Source organism: Pygoscelis adeliae, unplaced genomic scaffold, assembly GCF_000699105.1.
Source record: "Pygoscelis adeliae isolate BGI_AS28 unplaced genomic scaffold, ASM69910v1 Scaffold27, whole genome shotgun sequence".
In the NCBI taxonomy this organism is placed as follows: Eukaryota; Metazoa; Chordata; class Aves; order Sphenisciformes; family Spheniscidae; genus Pygoscelis; species Pygoscelis adeliae.
In genome coordinates this window covers 3,466,071-3,477,025 of record NW_008825410.1, presented here as the reverse complement: position 1 = coordinate 3,477,025, position 10,955 = coordinate 3,466,071, and positions in this window count along the sequence as shown.

Genomic DNA, 10,955 nt, shown 5'->3' with positions numbered 1-10,955 from the left:
TAGGAATATCAGAAGCACCAGCTTCATCAGACTGTAACATGCTTGACCTTGCCAAAATATGTTAATAAATTGTCCCCTACAGCTTATCATGCGTACATATGGGCATCTATGTCATTTTAAGAGGGTGTTTAAGGCTCAAACATGGGGCCACGAAACTGAAAAAGCAGAGTATTCAAGGCTATTCCAGTGCTGAGCTACTCCCCTCAGCAAATGTAGAATATGATGGTTAGCCAAAGCTGTCCGGGCTGATGATATTCCAAAACTGGCAATAAAATGGTTGGCTGCAGCAAATCCTCTAGCACAAGGGGTTTTAGCCTCCCAAAATTGAAATAAGAGCAAAGGACGGTATAAACCCCTGTTTCTAGAGAAATTTGGAGAATCCCTTTTTCAGTGGGTTGATTTTTGACCAGCTGCACTTTGTTCAGGGGCTTTGCTCTGGGCTGCAGCGCACTGCGCCAGCCGTGCCTAATTCTTAACTCTGGATTTCATCACTCCGTGTGTGTGTGTAAAAACGTTACTGTCCTTTTAGCTCATTTCTTTTTACGTAACTTGCAATAGTTGCAGTTACTCAGCCTGTATTTCTGTAAGTGGCATGAAACCCCTAATCGCCCAATTAGAATGTGTAATGATATTGTAAAAATCCCTATTAAAGTGAGCAAAGGAATATTTAAAAAAGCTTTTAACAGTAGTCACTAGACATGATAGTAGAAGAGGGAGGATAGATACATGAGGTTTATTACGTGCAGATAACACGGTACTTTCTAAATTGAACTTCAAAGGACTATGCCCAGTTTATTAACGTAATTACTTATATGAAAAATTATCAGAATATAATGAATAAATTAAAAATGTTATCTATACAGTATGTTATCAGTCTAGTTCTCAGACTGTAATTAAAAAGAACGCAAAGAATTACAAGAATTTAGGCTCTCACTTATTTTCGCATTTACATGGCATTTAAAATACTTCTAGATCCTTTGTTAAAGTGTATTATAAATCAGATTTAGATAGAGGAAGATAGAAATCTCTTTGCTTTCACTTGGAAGAATACATGAATTCAGTAATGTTTTCAGACAGATATTGCTGGATTTGGCAACTTAAACCCTAGATTCCTCTCCCTCAGAGAATAAATCAAGAAACTATTTGGGGCGGCGGGGGGCGGGGGGGGAAGGTAAATAAATGAAACCCTTCGACTCCTTTTGCTCGCCTACACTTCAAGGTAAGTTTTACCATGTATTAACCATGAGACAGTGTTCTCCTTTTGCCACTTGCTGTATCGTTTTGCCTTAAACTATTCCAGGTTTATCAGCACGCCTGTTCGTAACGAGCATGCCCTGGCTGGGCCCTCCTCTCTCTTCCCTATGTCAGCAGCAGAAGAGGGGAAGGCCATGTGGTACCTTAGTGCAGAGCCTTCAGCTGGCTGAAAATTAATCTCTTTGGGGGTGGTGTATTAATTTCCAGCCGAATCAGTTCCCTGACGTGGCTCATTGAGCAGGCAGGCCAGCCTCAGTGCCAGTCCGCGGGGGGAGGACCGGAGCACGCAGCCGTGCAGGGTGGAGCCGCAGCTGCCTGCACGTGGCCTGGCTTCACTACCTGGGGGGCGAGGCCATTTGAAGAAAAGCACGGTGACGGTTTAGTTTTAATCCACGAGGAAAGGTTTTTCTTTCAAAAGAAAAGAGTTTTTAACTTTGGAAAACGTGAATATATAAACTCTGCAAATATACATAAATATATCAGCCAGAGAGGGTATTTAATGCCTCCAAGCTAGACACCACCAAATCTGGTGATCAGACAGTCCTGTGATGGACTTGGATCCTGAATATGATGGAATTCCTCTACAATGTTGGTTTTAATCATTACATTGGTTATTACTTTTCTTAAATGAGTATCACAAGGGAACTGTCATTTGAAGGAGTACATAATTAGATTAGGATGTGAAGCAAAAAAAGTAGCCATAAACCTATGTCTTTTATTACAAATTTCCTTCCTGACATTCTTTTCAGTACACCAATTAGATTAAAAAGATTTTAATTTTTTTCTTTTATCTCCTAGTTGCATCACCTGATGAACTCTTATTCTAAAATACAGATACGTTACTTCAGCCAAATTAAGACAGACAAAAATATACTTAATGAGGGAGCATATTGAACCATCAAGGAGCATAACTTGGGAATTGGGACTTGCAGCAAGAAACAAAGTATTGGGTATCTTTTTAATTCATTTTGAACACAGTAAAGCACGTCTTCTCTTCAAGTTATTCTTGGAAGATCTATAATACAAAAGTGCGCTCATTCACTTAATATGAAAGCTGCTCAGCTGGACCGAAGGCTAGATGCAGCCTGAGCTGTTTGTCATTACTGGGACCAATGTTCTTGCTGACATCAAACACAGACCATGAATCACAACAGCTGAATTCTCTGTTTGAAAAGATAGATGATCTTTGGACAACACTGCACCACAGAAAGCCCTGCTAGGTCACTGGCTATCACTTTCCAGTGCCAACCTCTAATGCTCAGTGTAAAAGGTGAAAAAAAAACAGAGTGATGCTGTGGAATCATCCTGTTCCTAGTAAACAATAAAAAAAGCGCATTTAGACACCACCACCCGAAACTGAACTCGGTTAAATGAGAGAAAAGCGTCCACCGCTGTACAATGTCTGGAGCTGCAGAATCCAACGAACCCTCTGAGAGCAGCAGGAGGCCTGCGTGGTTGCTGTGCCTTGGAGCACACCGGAGACGGTTGGGCACTACAACGCTGCTGGTTGGAGAGTCTGAAACGATCAGCAATCTAGGGAGAGCCACCACCAGGAGTATCTCTGTCGTGCAGTAAATAAATAGCGAGAAGTTACCCGAGAGGTATATATCACTGCTGAGGAGTTCTTTTCTTCACTCTGATGCAGCTGACTGTTTGCAGCTGAGGATATCTTCCTGTTCCTTGAAGGACCATGTCCTTTGCCTCCTAATCTGTTTTCTCCTGAAGAATGTCCAGAATATACTCCCTTTTCTACTGCTTGATAGTCTTTTTTCTCTGCTGTTGCTCTAGTACCAAGGAGCTTTTTGTGAGCACATGGGTTATTCTGATTTACTGGCTTGTCATGTTTCCTCTTCTTGTTCTCACTAGCAATTGAGAAAGAGAGTGTTAAATTTTCATACAATATAAGGTTCTTCTGTGGCAAAGTAGCTATCTATGAACCAAGGAACTAGGTGAAAAGGTGGGTCTAAGGCAATAGAGATTTTGTTTCATTTAATTGGGGTGGAGGAATGAGGGTCTAGTGTCACCTCCTTTGGGATGCTTGGAGCACGACATGCAATTATAAGAGCCTTGTTTTGTGAACTCAGGAAGCTGGAATTATCAGGGGCTTTCCTTAGGACTGTATAACCCACAAACTTTTTTTCTGAAAGACATTTTTCTTAGCAGGGACTCTGTCAAGCGAAGCTTTCGCCAGAAAAAAATTACCTTGCAGGGAATTTGTCTTGCGAATTGCTCCTCAGGGACCTTTTTCCCCGAGGAAATGCACTTATTTACATTGTGTATCACTTTTTATAAATCTTAGAGATACATCCATTCTGGATGATCGTAACTGCAAGAGGAATTTCAGAAATATTGTAAATACTTTAGTAAGTAATGTGGGATTACTTACTTTCTAAACTCTTACTATATTAAACTGAATCACACTGAAAGTCCTGTCCATTTTATCACATTTTATAGATGTCTCCTTATAAAGGAGAAACATAAAATACAAATTCTGGAAAATTCTATACAAGTAAATGAAGTCCTGCTAGAGTACCTTGCAACTGGTGAATTTTTCTTATATAAACTCAGAAATAAAAATGGGAATTAGTCCTGAATCACCTACTTATTTTCATCAATTAGACAAAGAGTTTAGGTACTTAATTTCAAGCTTGAGGTTAGCTGACATGAATGTATACTAGACTTGAAATCTGTGGGTTTAAAATTCGATCTTTAAATTCTCAGTAAGATGAATAATCAAAAGTTATAAACCTTGAATAAAGTTAGTTGCAATATTGCATGTGTTTTGGGATCAATTCATTACTGATGCAAGCAGACGTATCTTGTAATAATCCATGTTTACATACAGACCAACAACAATAATGAATTTGATAGGTCAGCGAGGTACTACGAACTCTCAGTATCATTAAATTCTGAAGCCGCCGTGCAATTCTGGCTAGCAGCTTTGCAGGGATGACTCATAGGTCTTCCTCTCTGAGCCAGACTGACTTCCTTCTGCTCAGATCTTGACCTGCTTCTCTGTCAACTCCTCTTGCGTGTTCAGCCTAATGGTCCCAGTCCACTGCCTTCCTCTTCATGTCGTCTTCTCACCCACCCCTCTCTGACTTGCCTCCTTGCCTCCAGCTTTGGTACCTCAAAAAAGCATGTTTTGAACAGACTGCTCGGCCCTTTGAGAGCACTCCCTCCACCTGGCACGTCTCCACAATATCTGTTCATGATCCTATCCTTTCATCACCTATGGAGAGATGTATGTTTTAAGAGGTTCTTCCAAGAGGCAGCAGGACCCCAGTGGGGACTGTTGCTGTGCAGTACTAGTCAGCCAGTGCTCAGGCAATGGGTAAAATGAACTCCAGATAGCACAGGCTACCAGGAGTGAAATGAACTAAGATGCCATTAAATCTAATGCAGATGCTCTCTGCTGTGACTTTTTTCTTGCTAGTTTGTATGAAAGACACTTCATTAAAATAACTTGTGTTGTCACCTGGCTTATAGGTCAGCCACCTTGAGTTTTCACAGCGCTGTCCTGACAAGACTGTCACAAGTGCCATAATTAGTTGGTATGCCTGGAGTCCATCACAAATTTAATACAGTAACCTGGGCTTTTCTCCTCCTAATTTTGCAGGAGGTCTCACCTTTTAGCATTTACTCCATGCATAATTTAAAAAAATACCGAGGGAATTGTCATATCTTATTTTTGCAAAGGTCCAGGCTCTTTAAATCTGGCAGCTCCTTCTTGTCCAGTGTGGCTTTTCCTCTTCCTCCATGCAACTAAAACCCTCTTCATCTCACAGGTTGGCTGCCACAAGCTCCTAGCCTTCAGTTTTGACAAAGGTTCTTTATCCTGCTTCCAAAACCTGTCTTATAGGTCATCTTTCCAGCTTATCATCCCGAGTATTTCTTTCCCGCTTTGTTCCTTTCTGCTGCCTCTTCATCTTCTGCTGCATTAAACACCCCTGCCTTTTCTTTCCTTTTAAAACTCCTGATTACATAAATCCAGGCACTTCTTAAGTTCTGCTGTGGCACCAACCCCTGCCTCTAATTAGTGTTGCCAGCTCCTCTTCAGTTGAATTTTCCTTAGAATGTCCTTATACTTTCTCCCTAACTCCTGGAAGCAGGGCTTTAAAAAAGCATAAAGCCTCTCTTTCATCTTCCTCATAACCTCATCTTTCCTGGGAAATGTACTCCATAGTGGCCAATTTGCTGTGCCTTGTGCTTCTGACTCATTTTGCAAATGATGGGTACTACCGTTCTCCAACTATCACATCCACTTTGACAGTCCTCCATCATTGTAATTTTGACTGCAACACTTTTGCGACAGAGACCATATCTGCATTACCTGCATGGATATCTCTTCTATAAGGCCCCTTATCACTACATAAGGCCCCTAAACAGCAACCAGAGCCTATACTGCTACTGCATTGTAAGAAAGACCTGGATTGAGAGATCTGGAGCACTGATTTGTGCTGACTCTATGAAGACCAAATACATTGCAAGCTAGTAGTGAAGGAGAGTACCCAGTTGTGATTTTTGTGGTACTTAATTTTGTGCAGTGCTTCGTTACCACAGTGATAAGAACTAAATAAAACGGTAAGATACAGTTTCCGAAACCTTCCCTCAGCAGAGAGTGGCATGTGGGCTGAGCTGTTTTTAACTGGCTTAGGTGCTGATTTTGGGATGGAAAGAACAAGCTGGGTGGAAAGAACAAGCAACGTTTGAATATATGCCTGAAGTCCATCTAGATTTTCATGTTAAGAGGGCAGATCTCCATTTTGACAAAGCAGCCTTTCATGTATAATCCTTGCAAATGTTTTGTATTATTTTTGAGGGAGAGTTTCTCTCTCCATGGGGAGGCAACATTCTCATTATGCTCTGTGCTACAGATTTGAGCAGTCCAAAAAGGCACAGAGAGAGCTGAATAAACAGAGTCCATCCAATATGCTGCTTCTCTAACATGCTTCTCTAATACATCTGGAGTAAATGATAGTCATTGCAAATGACTAAACTAGATAAGAAATGGGGAAAAAATCCAAAAGCAAACCAACAAAAAGTTGGAGAGATCTTAGCAATAAAGTAGGGTTAATATTTCAAGCTTGTTTTCACGAGATATCAGCATATGGGTTTATAATTTTACATATAGCGTTTAAATATTCACACCCAGTATCAACTGGGTTTGTGTGCCTATGTGTTTTCAAAATCATGGGTTACCTGCGAGAGGACCCTTGCCCATGAGAAATTTCCCCTGGCTGTTTATACTAAGTGTCGTATTTTCCCAGCCCCGGTCAGTTGGGCTTTGTATGCATAGAGGCACAGACCTTCGGGCTGCACAAATAGTGCTACAGTTCTGATGATAGCCAAGGATTTTGCTGCAAATAAAAGTCGTGATGTTACAGTAAACACCCTTCATTCAATATTTATAATAAAATGACATGCTTTTTGAGTGCATCTAAATGGATCAGCCTCAGCCCTCCTGCTGTTTCATTTTGCATCATTTTCATCATGAGAGTATTTGTTGAACATTTCAGTGACTTCAAAACATTGGGATCTGATATCACAATGGTTGAAGCCATTAGATTTCCCTTTTACTAGACTTTTATCAAGATGGCACAAGAAAATGAGCTCATTAAAAGGTTTTTCCACTTATTTCACGGGAACAACATTCAGCATCGATGCTATGTTGCTAGGTAGCCAGGTGATCTTAAACTGGAAAACATCTCAGCTCATAAATTCCTGCAAATCTAATGTACGTATACTTGCCCGGCAGAATGAGATTACACAATTTATACAGCAGCATATATGTAAAAGCTTTAGGTTTATAATTGATTCTTGCGTTACTTTGTTAGTTTGAAGTATGTAGGTTTCTGATACATTGTCATTCATCATTTTTTTTCTCTGCACTCTGTATCCTCAGTGTGACTTCCCTCCATCTGTGTGTACTAGGTCTGGCTGGGATGGAGTTAATTCTCTTCATGGCAGCTCATATAGTGCTGTGTTTTAGATTTGTGACCAAAACAATGCTGAAAACATGCTAATGTTTTAGCTAGTGCTGGGCAGTGTTTGTACAGCATCTAGGCTGCCTCTGTTTCTCATGCTGCCTAACTGGTGAATAGATTGGGGGGTATACAGAGGTTGGGAGGGAATGCAACCAGACAGATGACCCAAACCGTCCAAAGAGATATTCTATGCCATATAACGGCATGCTCAGCCATGCAACGGAATGCTCAGCAATACAACGGAGAGGAGCGGACTTTAGGTAGGTTAGCCAACTTTTGCTCAGGAACAGGCTGGGCATCACTCTACCTGTGGGAGGTGGTGAGTGATTGCCTCGGGATCACTTGTTTGTTGTTTTCTTTCTTCTTCCACTTCTCCTTTGCTTATAAAATTATCAACGCATGCGTTTTCTTGTGTTTGCTCTTCCTTTTCTCTTCTATTCTGGGGGTGGGGGACGTGAGCGAGCAGCTGTGCAGTGCTCAGCTGTCTACCGGCATTAAACCACAACTCTGTGTCATGGCCAAACCAGAAAGAGCTCATACTTCCCTAGACATGAAAGTGTACTCACGTATGCCACGAGGAAGCTGCCTAACAGGGACAGCAACTACAAGCATCAAAGTTAAAGATGCTGTGTTCCACCTGCAGCCATTTCACCCCTGATGTGATGGTATAAAGTAAGAACGAAACAGAAAACAAGTGACCCCACACATTAGTACACGAAATAAAGTGACCACGAGAGGGTACTGGAGATGTAAAACCACGGGTGGTTCAGCGGGTCACCTCTAACCAGCAGCTGGCCATAAGGCACCAGGAAAACCACACTCTTCCCACCGCGCCTTTGGAACCACGTGTGTGAGCCTTAACTCATCCCTTCCTACCCCATGGAGCAGGGTCTGGCAACAGCAGCCAGGCTGGAGAGGCAACATCGGAGCCTGTTTGCCCTCCATTCATCAGCAGGGTTGCATGGAATATCAACAGGGGAAATTTCCACAGGTTAATAAAAACTGGGATTTAATAACAATCACCAATAAGGCAATACACGATACATCAGCTCTGAGAGCTTTTTAGGGGAACAAGTTATAGTGTGGACGTAGATTACACAGGTACTATTCTGTTACTGCCGAAGTTTAATTTTTGTCACTAATGCATTTTGCTAGTAGAGCTTAAAGGTCTTGTCCCCAGGGATACGACACCGTTTGTGTTAGCAGAGCCCGGCTTTCTCTTTGGATAACAGTCATCTTGGATTGAGCATTACTAGAGGACAAGTGAAAGTGAGATTGCGGGGGAAGGGAGAGGAGGGGGGTGTTATGTGGCTTTACATCCATCTTCATCACTGGAGGGTCACGAAAGGATTGCTGTGTTAACAAGCAACACAGCTCCTAGCAGTTGGGTCCCAGACGCTGCAGCAGAGAGAGATCTTTTCAAGGTGAGCGTACTGGCCTAACGGAGAACGTCTCCAGCCAGGGAGATTTATAAAGATCTACTTTATACTGGCAGCAGAAGGCCTGGCAAGACTGTGCTCTCCCTGGAGGAGTTACGCGGACTATTTCGTCCCCTCAGAAAGCCTTGGTGCTCATATTGGGCAAGCCACTTGAGGCGAGGGCTTACTCTGCCCACATAACACTCCAAATCAACAGCATTAACTACCTCTTCCACAAACACACACTGCTTGTTTATGTGCTCTTAAGGTTTCTGAAGTTCAAACACTTGGCCCAGGAATGTAACTTAAGTACGCTGCCTTTCAAGAGCCCCTAAGGAGAAATGTTGGGGGGGACACAAACACTGGGGTTTAAAGAGAGCTCAGACCACATAAAATCACTCTGTAAAATCAACAGCAAATGCCCTGAGATCTGGAAAGTGCACAGCTCTGCATTACACCCTGAGCCACCATCTGCACCACGCATCGCGGATTTATTTTTTGTCGTCTCATCTTACCCTGCAAGTAATGAACAGGGCAACCGTAGCTGCTCCATCTGCAGCAAGGAGACTGCTGGCACACCCTGTGCTCCAGGCCCATGACCACACTGCTTATAGCCTCAAACAATACGTTATTTTACACAATAATGAACAAACTGCCAGCCCTGCTGTCTCCCCTTCTTCAGAAATAACAAACCCAACCCTACCTCAGTGTGAAACATTTAAACGATGAGGCTCGCTGGCTGGCATGATGCACGGAGGCAAATGTTTCCTGTTGTCCAACTTGCAAGTGATATCTTGGCAAATATTTTTCCTGCACTTGATAATCCTTACATTTGCAGAGTGATTCAGCATGACTCAGTGGCAGTGGCAGAGGTCAGGATTTGTAGTGAATTCTTACCAAAGCCAGGCAAGGAGATGCTGGGATTCTAAAGTAACTACAAGCAGGTTTTTATTTAGGGTGTGTCTTTGGGGAGTTGATGTGAGAAAGGGTGCTGTAAATAAAGTGCCTGGCTTTTTATAATCCAGATGTCCCATTAAATACAAACACGCTTTAACTTGGTAGAGGCTTGTGGAAGAAGGTAGCAAACAGCAATATCATTTAGCATTTTTTTCATGTTAATTTTTTTATGCCACAAATTGCAAGACTTAAACATAAAAACAGAGCTAAAAGCCTGCCCCTACAAGGAAGCAAAACGTCATCATTAGAATAGCTGCTATCTCTGTGGTTTGCTAATTGCGCGTTTCTGCTTTACTGGTTTCCTGAGATGGGTGATGGAAATACAGAGAAGAAAAATAAGAACCACCAGCTTATGAGCTTGATCAAAGCTACGAAAGTGATTCCACATTCCTGAATTCAATCAATTTTCAACACTAGTGCCCTTGGAAACAGAAGAGATTTGCATGGGGGAGAGAACAAAGAAGGACTTCAACAGAAATATTTCTGTCAAGTAAAGACCACCAAAGGAAGAATAACAGAAATTGCAGCATGCAGTTTGAGGATCTGTGCACAGCTTCAAGCTCATCCTTCCTCTGGTGGAGAAAGTCTGTGTAACATCTCTGCAGACTGAGGGTGTATGATTTTCAGAAGACAAGGCCTGGGTTTCCATCACTGGCACCACACTGATGTCTCATTTAGGCAAAATTTTCATTGATTTAAAAGACCCTGACATATGCTTGTAGATCACTCCCAAACAGCTGCAAAGCCAGATGCTTGTCAGAAATTCTAGGTTGCCTGTTCGTCTGTCAAAGAAAGCTGAGCCCACTGCGGTAGCCTGGCAGAGGCTTGTCCTCCACAAGTGATAAAGTCATAGTTTACCTAAAAATAGGGGGGAAAATAGGAATATTGTTCCAAATTCACTAGATGCTAGCATCTAGGCTAATTCACTAGGTAAGACAGCATCTATCAGTCAAGCACGGTTAATTACAGGTTCCTCAGAAGCTCTCAGAAACGATATCCCTAATTGCTGAAAGCAAGCTGCAGACTGAATTATAGCAGTATTGGTACAAGCCTCAGCCAGGCAGCAGGGCTGCCCGGCGTGAATGGCATGCATGGAAAGTGTAAAGGGCTCAAATGCTAAACTCAGTTTCAGCTCCTGGACCAGAATATTTTATTTATGATGATGGCATTTTCCTCTCCAATTTGAGCAGGAATATTCACCAATAGTAATGTCAGATTTAAACAAAGATGAAACTATCAACTATTATTAAGGATTTAAATGTCATTTTTTTCAGTGACTGAATAAAATATCCTTAAGTGCTTGTGTCCTCCCTCCCTTTCTCCTTCTAGCCCCCTTGTC